This window comes from Cupressus sempervirens, chromosome 7 (genome assembly GCF_028749045.1).
Source record: "Cupressus sempervirens isolate cs-2001-9-10 chromosome 7, ASM2874904v1, whole genome shotgun sequence".
NCBI lineage: Eukaryota > Viridiplantae > Streptophyta > Pinopsida > Cupressales > Cupressaceae > Cupressus > Cupressus sempervirens.
In genome coordinates this window covers 806,469,861-806,479,207 of record NC_143124.1, presented here as the reverse complement: position 1 = coordinate 806,479,207, position 9,347 = coordinate 806,469,861, and positions in this window count along the sequence as shown.

Below are 9,347 nucleotides of genomic sequence, written 5' to 3'. Positions count from 1 at the left end.
AGGAATTGTCACCCATAAAGAAATTCACTCTTCTTAAGTGAGCTCATTTAAGAGCCAACCTTGTTAAAGGTTACAAGAACATTGTTAAATGTGAATTAGGGGATTTTCACCAAATATCAGCTAGATCTATTTACCCTATTCATGAGTGACCTTATTAAAGGAATTAGTATATTTGTTAGAATGACACCTTACAAAGGGTTTACAAGTAGGACTGTTAGATCCACTCAATCAATAGATTTTCTACTAAAATGGTTAGAAAGTAACAATGAAATGATATGTTGAAGTATAAACTACCTTTGCTTGTTTATATCTCCTTTCTACTCAATCCCCTTCTTCACACTCTTCTTTACTTGGTTGATCAACACACACACTTCACATCAACTCTTTCTTTCACTCTATTCGGGCTTTCTTCTAATCAATATGACCTTCTGTTCTTGCTCTTCTATCAACAACTATCAAGAACTTTAATCTTCTTCTTCATCCTTTATATAGGCACTATTTTGCCGCTTAATCTCCTTCTTTAGGTTTTCCTTGAATTCCTCTCATTTATTTGATCACATCTAATCCTTCATACAATCTATATGGTACTAGGTAAAACATTTTATGCATCACGTAGACTGTAATTTAACTTGGAACTTGAACTTTTCTTGGATCACAAAACTTCTATTTAATCTCTTCCATCAAATCTTACCTAACCATTTTATTCCATATATTTCACTAACAAGCTTCTTATCTTCCTTAGAATCTTGTAGGGTAATCCAAATTCTCACTTGATGTCATCCCATAATTGATTTAAACAAAATTGTTCTCCTTTGTCGAGTTGTGTTCTTCCTCTATTGAATAACCTTAACTAATTGTGTAATATTGTTCACTCGTGTCATGCCCAAAAATTAAGGCAAAAACACACCAACAATTATTATTATTTTAAAATATGATACTAACTAAGTTTTCTACAAGTTAATACTAAAAGAGTTGCAGATAAGACAAGAGTATGACAAGTTAAAAGTTTTGAGTCTCAAGGTTGCACGATTCAGTCACAAGAGTTTAGGGTTTCAGTTTTTCAAGTTTGCACTAAGCTTCAAGGTGATAGTTTTAACGTGAAGTTAAAGTACATATGAATGATTCTATTCTCACTTCTAGGTTTAGACATATTAATGAATTCAACTGAACATTTACTATGACTCCTATGTTGATAAAGAAGGCATACTTTACTAGGTTTGAAAGTCCATAAGGTTGTTTCTATAGGAACATTTGATGCAAGCTGATAAGTTTTAAATTGATTAACTATTAGGTCATGAATAGTAGGTACACCATTAAGACAAAGAAGATAATTAGGCTCACAATTCCATTTATCAAGTTTAATCTAATTAGGTTGTCATTTACAAGATTAAGTTCATGTGTAAAATAATGTATTATGCTTTCATTAACCTAACATTTAAAAGAACCTTTCTACACATAAACATGTAACTATTATAATTATATAATGTTACAATGTATCTAATTCGAAAAATGACTAATTAAGAAGGTGTATTTAAGGACTCGACAATTATAATACACTAAGGTACCTTATAGTATTTCCATAATGTGCTAACAAATTTACTTCAATACTAATTAAGTAAATTCCACTTAAATTAAAATACAAACCCATTACTTACAAAAATCAACATACTAACATAATTTACCTATCTCCATATTCATTTAACTACTCAGACATAGCCTATCACTAAAACCATCTCCTAAAAACTTACCACTCTATTTACACATACTAATTAATTTCTCTTTATTAACTTCCTAATAACATGTTACTAACACCTACATCACTAAAAATAGCACGAATTGCTAACTAAACATATCTAAATATTTACTTACAAGAATCCTAAACACTAACTAGCTAACGAAACTTACTTAGCTAACGATAACAGTAAACTAAATTACCTTAATTCTATATCATCAACTAAATATAAAGTAATATATATCAACATAAATTCCAACTAATAAATAAACAATCCTTATAAAGAATTACTAGCTACATAATTGAAATACTACCTAATGAAGTACCTAAATATACCCTATAGCCTCTCCTATACTCCATCCTCCCACCCTGGGCCAAGCCCACTTGGCAAGTGGCCTTTCACCTCACACCCACATTTGTAATGTCCTCCAACTGAGACATTAAATTCTTTAATGCAATTTCCTTTCACAGATCAATTATCTCATTTTTTTACCTTCCACACTTCTCCACAATTCTCTGATTTGATTGCCCATTGATCCCTTTTATTTTCCTTCATTTTTCTTCAAATTTTTCCATGATTATTTCTCAATGTAAGAATTATATATATATATATATATAGTTTTTTTAATTCTAAGAGTCGTGTATTTTCATTTAAATTATATAATTATATTATATTGATATTATAATTACATTAATGATTAGATTATAACATATATTGTATAAATAATATATCAATTATATTTCTTATATTAATATTAATACCATTACATATAATACATTAGTTTATGTATTATTAATCTAAATTTTATATTTTATTGCCTAATATAACATTTAATTCTCATATTAATATATCACACACTATTATAATATGATACTATATGATTATTAATATTATCTTGATTATTATTTAATGTTTAATATCATACTTATCAATAAAAGTAATAAGGTATTTAAATAAAGTGTATGTATTTATTTAAATATATATTTGTATTGTTCATGTCAATTAGGGCTCATGACAAGTCCACCCATCTCAAATTTGCTTGTCCTCAAGCAACTAATGTGGTTCATAGCTCAGAGTCATTCTTTTCCCTGCATATGTATTAAACACTTGCAAAGTTCGCATGTTAGTAACCAATGAAAGAATATATGAATGAAGACACAAAGTAGACATATTAATGCATGACGACACAATGCAAACACAAGGTATACACACGAATATAGGAAGACATGAAGCAAACATATTAATGCATTAAGACATGATGTAGACACATAGTATAGATGTTAAAAAATCATTAGAATGTTGGTCAAATAAATAGTATTGACAAATGAGTGTCAACACACTTAACCATTTTCACTATGTATGATGAGTACATAATAGATGCCGAGCCAAAATTTTAATAGGTGCCGAGTCACAGTTACTGCCGAGCAGATTACAGTATAGTATGTGCCAAGTGATCCAGGAATTGTTCATGTGTTGAGTAATTGAATCATTCAGATGCCGAGCAAACCAGGAAACATAGTTGATGCCGAGCAAACTAGGAAACATAGTCGATGCCAAGCAATCCAGAAACAATATGTGTCAAGCATTAGTAATGCTTCATGTGCCAAGCAACACAGGATCATCATAAGAGTTTGTATTTGCACAAACTAAGATGTAAACCATTTTTGGAGCCGACTTAGACAAATTTTGAAGGAGAAAAAAAAAGATAAGCACGAATCATTTACATTCCCTATGCAATCTGCATGCAACCAACCAGAGAAATGGTGAAGACATGCAACCAATAAGAAAAATGCATAGTATGAGTAGGAATTTGAGATTCAATTTGGATCGTAGATCCATACCTAACCCTACATTTTTGCATTCTTTATAAGGAGGACGAATGTACCATTGTATGTAAGGAAGAAAAGCAACATAAGGGGAGATTATGGTGGAATTTCAGTGAAGAGAAAAGACTGAGTGGAAAAAAAAACATTTTTACATCCAGTTAATCAGAACAGAATAGGGGACATATTCAGAGATCAGATCAAGCAAGGATCAGAAAGGGAAGAGCAGAACAAGTGCCTGAGCCCAGCAATTCGAGATTGCATTCAATCAGGTCAAATGTTATAATACTCTCTCACAATTGTATTAGAGGTTGAAATCCTATGGTGATAGGTTAGCTTAACAACTAGGTAGGAGAGTCTCTGGAGAAGGTTAAGAAAATCCTATGTATTAGGTGGGTTTAACAGCCTTTATGAAAATCCTTTAACAGGGTGACACTTCTTGTAAAGTGTTTGTAAATCCTTTCAAAAGGTCACTATTGACATAGTGTAAAGCCTTTAATAGGGCAAACCATTAGAAGTGGTTGAACTCATTGTTGCAGTAATTTTTTGTGGGTGTCATCCCCACCCCAGTTTTACCTTCTTATTCCTGGAGGGTTTCTGGGTCACCAAAATCTCTTGTGCATCATTTTATGTTTGTTTACTTGCATGCATGTTAATTTCAATTATATGTTATTAAGGGTTTGAAAGGATAACAATTGGTACTTCTGATTCACATTCCAACATAGAATCCTTCTTACAATTTGAAATAAGAAAAGGTAAGGAAATGTTTTACCACTTTGATCATGAATGTCGCACTCCTTTCCCTTGTCTCAAAATCAAAAGTTCTTGAAGATGCATACTTTTAACAACTTTTCTATAGCTGGTAATATAATAGGGTGTATAATTCCATAATGGATGGTAGATTTACTGTTGCTCAAGTTTGGACATGCTTAGCTTGGGGCTGCCTTAAATTTTTATCCATATTGGAATTAACTCGCCTCAACGAGACCAATTTACTCCTCCCCCTATGTACACTCCCTACCCACTAGGAACATGTTTTATTTTGATGTGGATGGTATATTGACTGCTTCTCGAGGTTGGGCACACTCAGCTTGGGGCTCCCTCAAATCTTTATCCATATTGGGATTCTCTTCCCCCAACGCAACCGATTTACTCCTCCCCTTGTGCACACTCCCTATCCATCATGAATTTAAGCACACAGATTTTTAATAATGTCCCCTTCTGAGACCTTTCTTTATAATTCCAATTTTTTTGTTCCTTGAGTTTGCAACTTATAACTTTTCATGCCAATTTTGAGTATCATATCCACTTGAGATCTCCCTTTAATTTGATCCTTGATTTAAGTGATGGAATGAATTTCATTTGATGGAGGAATTTGATGGATTGATCATGTTAAGAAATTAGCTCCTTACAAATGTGCTCAGTCTTCAATCCACATCCTCTCTTGTACCAATATAATGTTTCGTGATGACATTGTTTCATATCCCATATGAAGTTTTATGATTTTCTCTCTCCATTTCAAGGGCAATGTCCTTGTTTTTGGGATTGCTCCAATTTTAATTTTTAAAATTTTTAATTTTACATTTTAATTTTTTTCCCTTTTTGATCTAATGATAGCTTTCCAATATTTATCATATTTTCTAAATATATTTTTCCAAGGTAAACATCTTGCAAGAATTTGGATTCTAATATAAGCTTCTTAATATCCACCCCTTTTGAATCTTCTTAGTTATTTTCTCAAAACAACCTTTTGTCATGTGATCTATAATGATGCACTATTATTTCTTATTTATTTCTTCATTTTACTGCTGAGATATATATCTACATCCTTGTGCAACCAATATCGATTTTCTATTGCACAATAATGTCTATCATTTTTACTGCCATATCATTGAGAATAATCTCCTTAACTTCATGTGACACTAATCATTGACATAAGTCATATTTTGATTAATATTAATATCCCTTGACTTTGGGTGTTAATTATATATTTTTAAATACCCCCTTTACTCCTTTCTCCATGGTCAAGTTAAGCCCCCTACAATTTTGGCTTTTTTCATCAATACACACTCTTCATTGTTTTTCTTGTATTCTTCTTTTTAAGTTCACGTAAGATAAATTTTAAATATTTATTTTTATACATATTAAGAAAAAATATTTTTCTTCCTTTAATGATCTCTTTAAAGGTTTATGTCTTATCGTCATTCTTTTGGTAGATTATAAATTAATTATTTTTAGCTAATGCCCATGAATTATTTCTAAGTTTGTCTCTCCAAGAATAAGGAAAAGATGGTGCAAAATGATGAATCTCGATTACTAAAAATGGTCAATGCTTATTTCTATTTTTTATTGTTTTGCATTCATGTTCTTAGTAGATACCCTGATCACTTATTTTGTTTAAAGTGTAGACTCAAATTGTAATGCCCACTAGTGCGGTCTCCTATTTTTAATAAATATGTGTTTGTGAAGAAAATGAGTTTCTGAGTACCATTGTTTACACTGAGAGTTTGTGATGCAGACCAATAGTAATGAATTCTACTTGTTCATGTATATATCATTTCATTGAAATACTTGTAATATTGCTAGGTCCCTCCTAAGTTCTGGTTGGATTTGAATAGAATGACTTGTTGAACTACTCATTGTGTATTGTTCCAAATTCATGGCCATCCAAAGAGGTGTTAAGAGGCAAGACATTTTCTAGAAACTTCATTGTTTATGGGATGTCTCTATGTTTCCTTACTATTTTTTATATTGATCATTTCAAATATTTGTTGGTGTCGATATATATATTACGAATGATATGTCTGATCAATGGATTCTTCCTTTGATTGTAGATACATAGGTATTCATTTCATTATTTATCTAAGAAATTCTCCTCTACTATATTGCAAACGAAACTCACAAATCTATATCCCTTAAACTGCAATTTTGTGGCATAATGTGAGTGATTGCTGGTGACATTACAAATGTTGGACAAATATTTTGTATCTAGATTATCTTTTAAAACTTTACATTTTAATCATCTAATTACATAAGCTTCTGATTATTTCAACCTTGAGAGTTCCATCCATTATCCAACATTTGCCTCTAAGAGTCGTTGAACCAAATTATATCTTTTTTCTTTTCTTCTAAAGCTCTACGAATGAGTGTCTATTGTTTAATGTCACTATTTTAATAAAAATATTGAATTTCTTCAATAAATATCATTTGATTCTCCTTAGATCATCAACTGGTTGTTGGTGTATTCAAAAAAGATTATACTCTTTTCTGGATTTTCAAAAATACCTTTATGATTCACAAGCTGGTAGGAAACATTGCTCTGATACCACTATAATGTCCTCCAACTGGGACATTAAATTATTTAATGAAATTTCCCTTCACACATCAAATATCTCATTTTTTCCCCTTCTGCACTTCTCCACAATTCTTTGATTTGATTGCCCATTGATCCCTTTTATTTTCTTTTATTTTTCTTCATATTTTTCCATGATTATCTCTCAATGTAAGAATTTTATATATATAGTTTTTTCATTCTAAGAGTCATGTTTTTTCATTTATTATATTATTATATTATATTGATATTATAATTACATTAATGATTAGATTATAACATATCAATTAAATTTCTATTATTAATATTAATATCATTACATATAATACATTAGTTTATGTATTTATTAATCTAAATTTTATGTTTTATTGCTACCTTCGTACCGATCATTTATGGCAAAGTTTTAACAAAAAGCAAGAAATGGAATTCATTTTCACTGAGAATTCTAAGTGTTGTTGCGAACAAGCGACTTCGAGCGAAACTTGTAGCTAAATCCTTCAAAGTTTTTCATAGCTTACCAAGTAGCCATGGCAACATCAAGTAGTAACAACAAATCAAGGAAAGGGTTAGAGATGTTGGTCTGAGGTGTAGAATGGAAAGCACTGAATTTCAAACTTATGCTGGCAATTGCTAAATCCCTCGACCCAAACAAAGAGCAATCATAGATTCCTCCTAAGGTACTTCTCATAAATGATATTCACACTCATTTTAAGTGTGCAATTCAGGAGATAGGAACCCTAGAGATGGATGATGCCCTTGGTGGATTGTGTGTGAATGGTGTTCTTAAGCCTGAACATAAACATTTGGAAGCCAGGGGTTTAACCCACATTCCCCACCTGCCCCAAAGTTTCCAAATCAAATGGATTATATACATCCTAAGCCGAGTTCACAATGGTTAGTTATGGCTCGAACAACCAATTTTGATTACCAAGAAAATGATTCATCGGATCACCGGCCTTCCCATGCTCTCCAAGGCCAAAACCACTAAAACCCTAGGTTGGGTGGAGTTAGAAAAGAAAACCCTAGCTAAGTGGGATGATAGAGGCATGAAAATTAGTAGTGTAATAGATGTACAACTAAAATTCAGCATACATGTGATAACACACAAGATCTACAGTTCTAGCCATCTAAATAGTGTGTCATGTGAAGCAGTAGACTTGGCATACAAGGTTGTGAAGAACAACTTGTCATATTATCTTGCAGATTTGTTGTTGAAGCAGTTCAACAAGAACATGGAAAGTATTAGAACCTCCAAGAACAACCCTTGTAAATTTGATTCTTTGTTGACATGTTTATTTTTCTATGTTCAAAAGTTTTTCCCTTCAAAAGGCACGGTAGTATGGAGAAAGGATGTGGTAGTGCTATATCAGATTAATGAGTATTTTGCAAAAATGGGAGAAAATTTTGTTAGTTTAATGGATAATTATTTTGATGTCTTCAAGGAGAAAATGAATAACAGATTCAGGATACCGAGGAAATTGGTTGAAGACTATAAAGATGATGTTTGTTTTATGGTAGATTGTGACAAAGTCTACATTCAGGCAGTGAAACCCAGAGTTGGATGGGTAAAACCTCTTCCCTATGAGGTAAACATTTATGAAGTAAAAAACATTATTGAAGCCTTGATTAATGAACCTGTTGATCCAAAGGCACCACACTTTGGAACATATGACAAGGCTAAGGCAAGGATAGAGCTTGAAATCAAGCTTCCATAGGCAGTTAACAAAGGCAAGGGGAGGATAGCAAAACTAAAAATTAGCACATCTCTTATGTTAACTGAGGGCAAAGGAGAAGATGTTGATGAAGTAGATGATGAAGAGGAGTCGAAAAAGGAATAAGAGCCAGTGAATAAGAAAGGCAAGGTGATCATCACCAAGCCATCCACTGCAGTATTCACCAGAAGATCAAGGAAGAAAGGCAGTGAAGTTGTCTTCAACAAATCTCCTCCCACCTTCCAAGAAAAATTGAAATAATTGGAAGAAGGTGCTAGTATAACCAACTTCAAATCATTGAAATACGAAATGAGGTCAGAGGCTGAGAAGAAATAGGTTGAGGAATTGGTATTAACCAAGATGGAAAAATGGAAGTATTCCCCTAATCAGATAGCCTCCCAAATCTCTAATGAATTATTAGAGAAAATAAAGCCAAGATGGGACTTTGCTATGCAAACAAAAAAAGATATCTATGCACAAACCCTGAGGTAGTTGCTACCGAGCATGACATATGCTGAGGTAAAAGAGTCCTTAAAGAAAAATGAAGATAAGATGACTTAGATTTAATACCTGTTTAATTTTGATAAAGGCTATGTGGAAGAATATTTATCAATTGCATAAACAAAGTGATTTCCCTGTAAAAGTTAAGGATGATGATAGTGATGATGAGGAAGAAGAAACTTACATTGATCCAACACATTTTGATAATGAAGAAGTTGAAGAAGATAAAGAGGAAGAAGCTACCAAG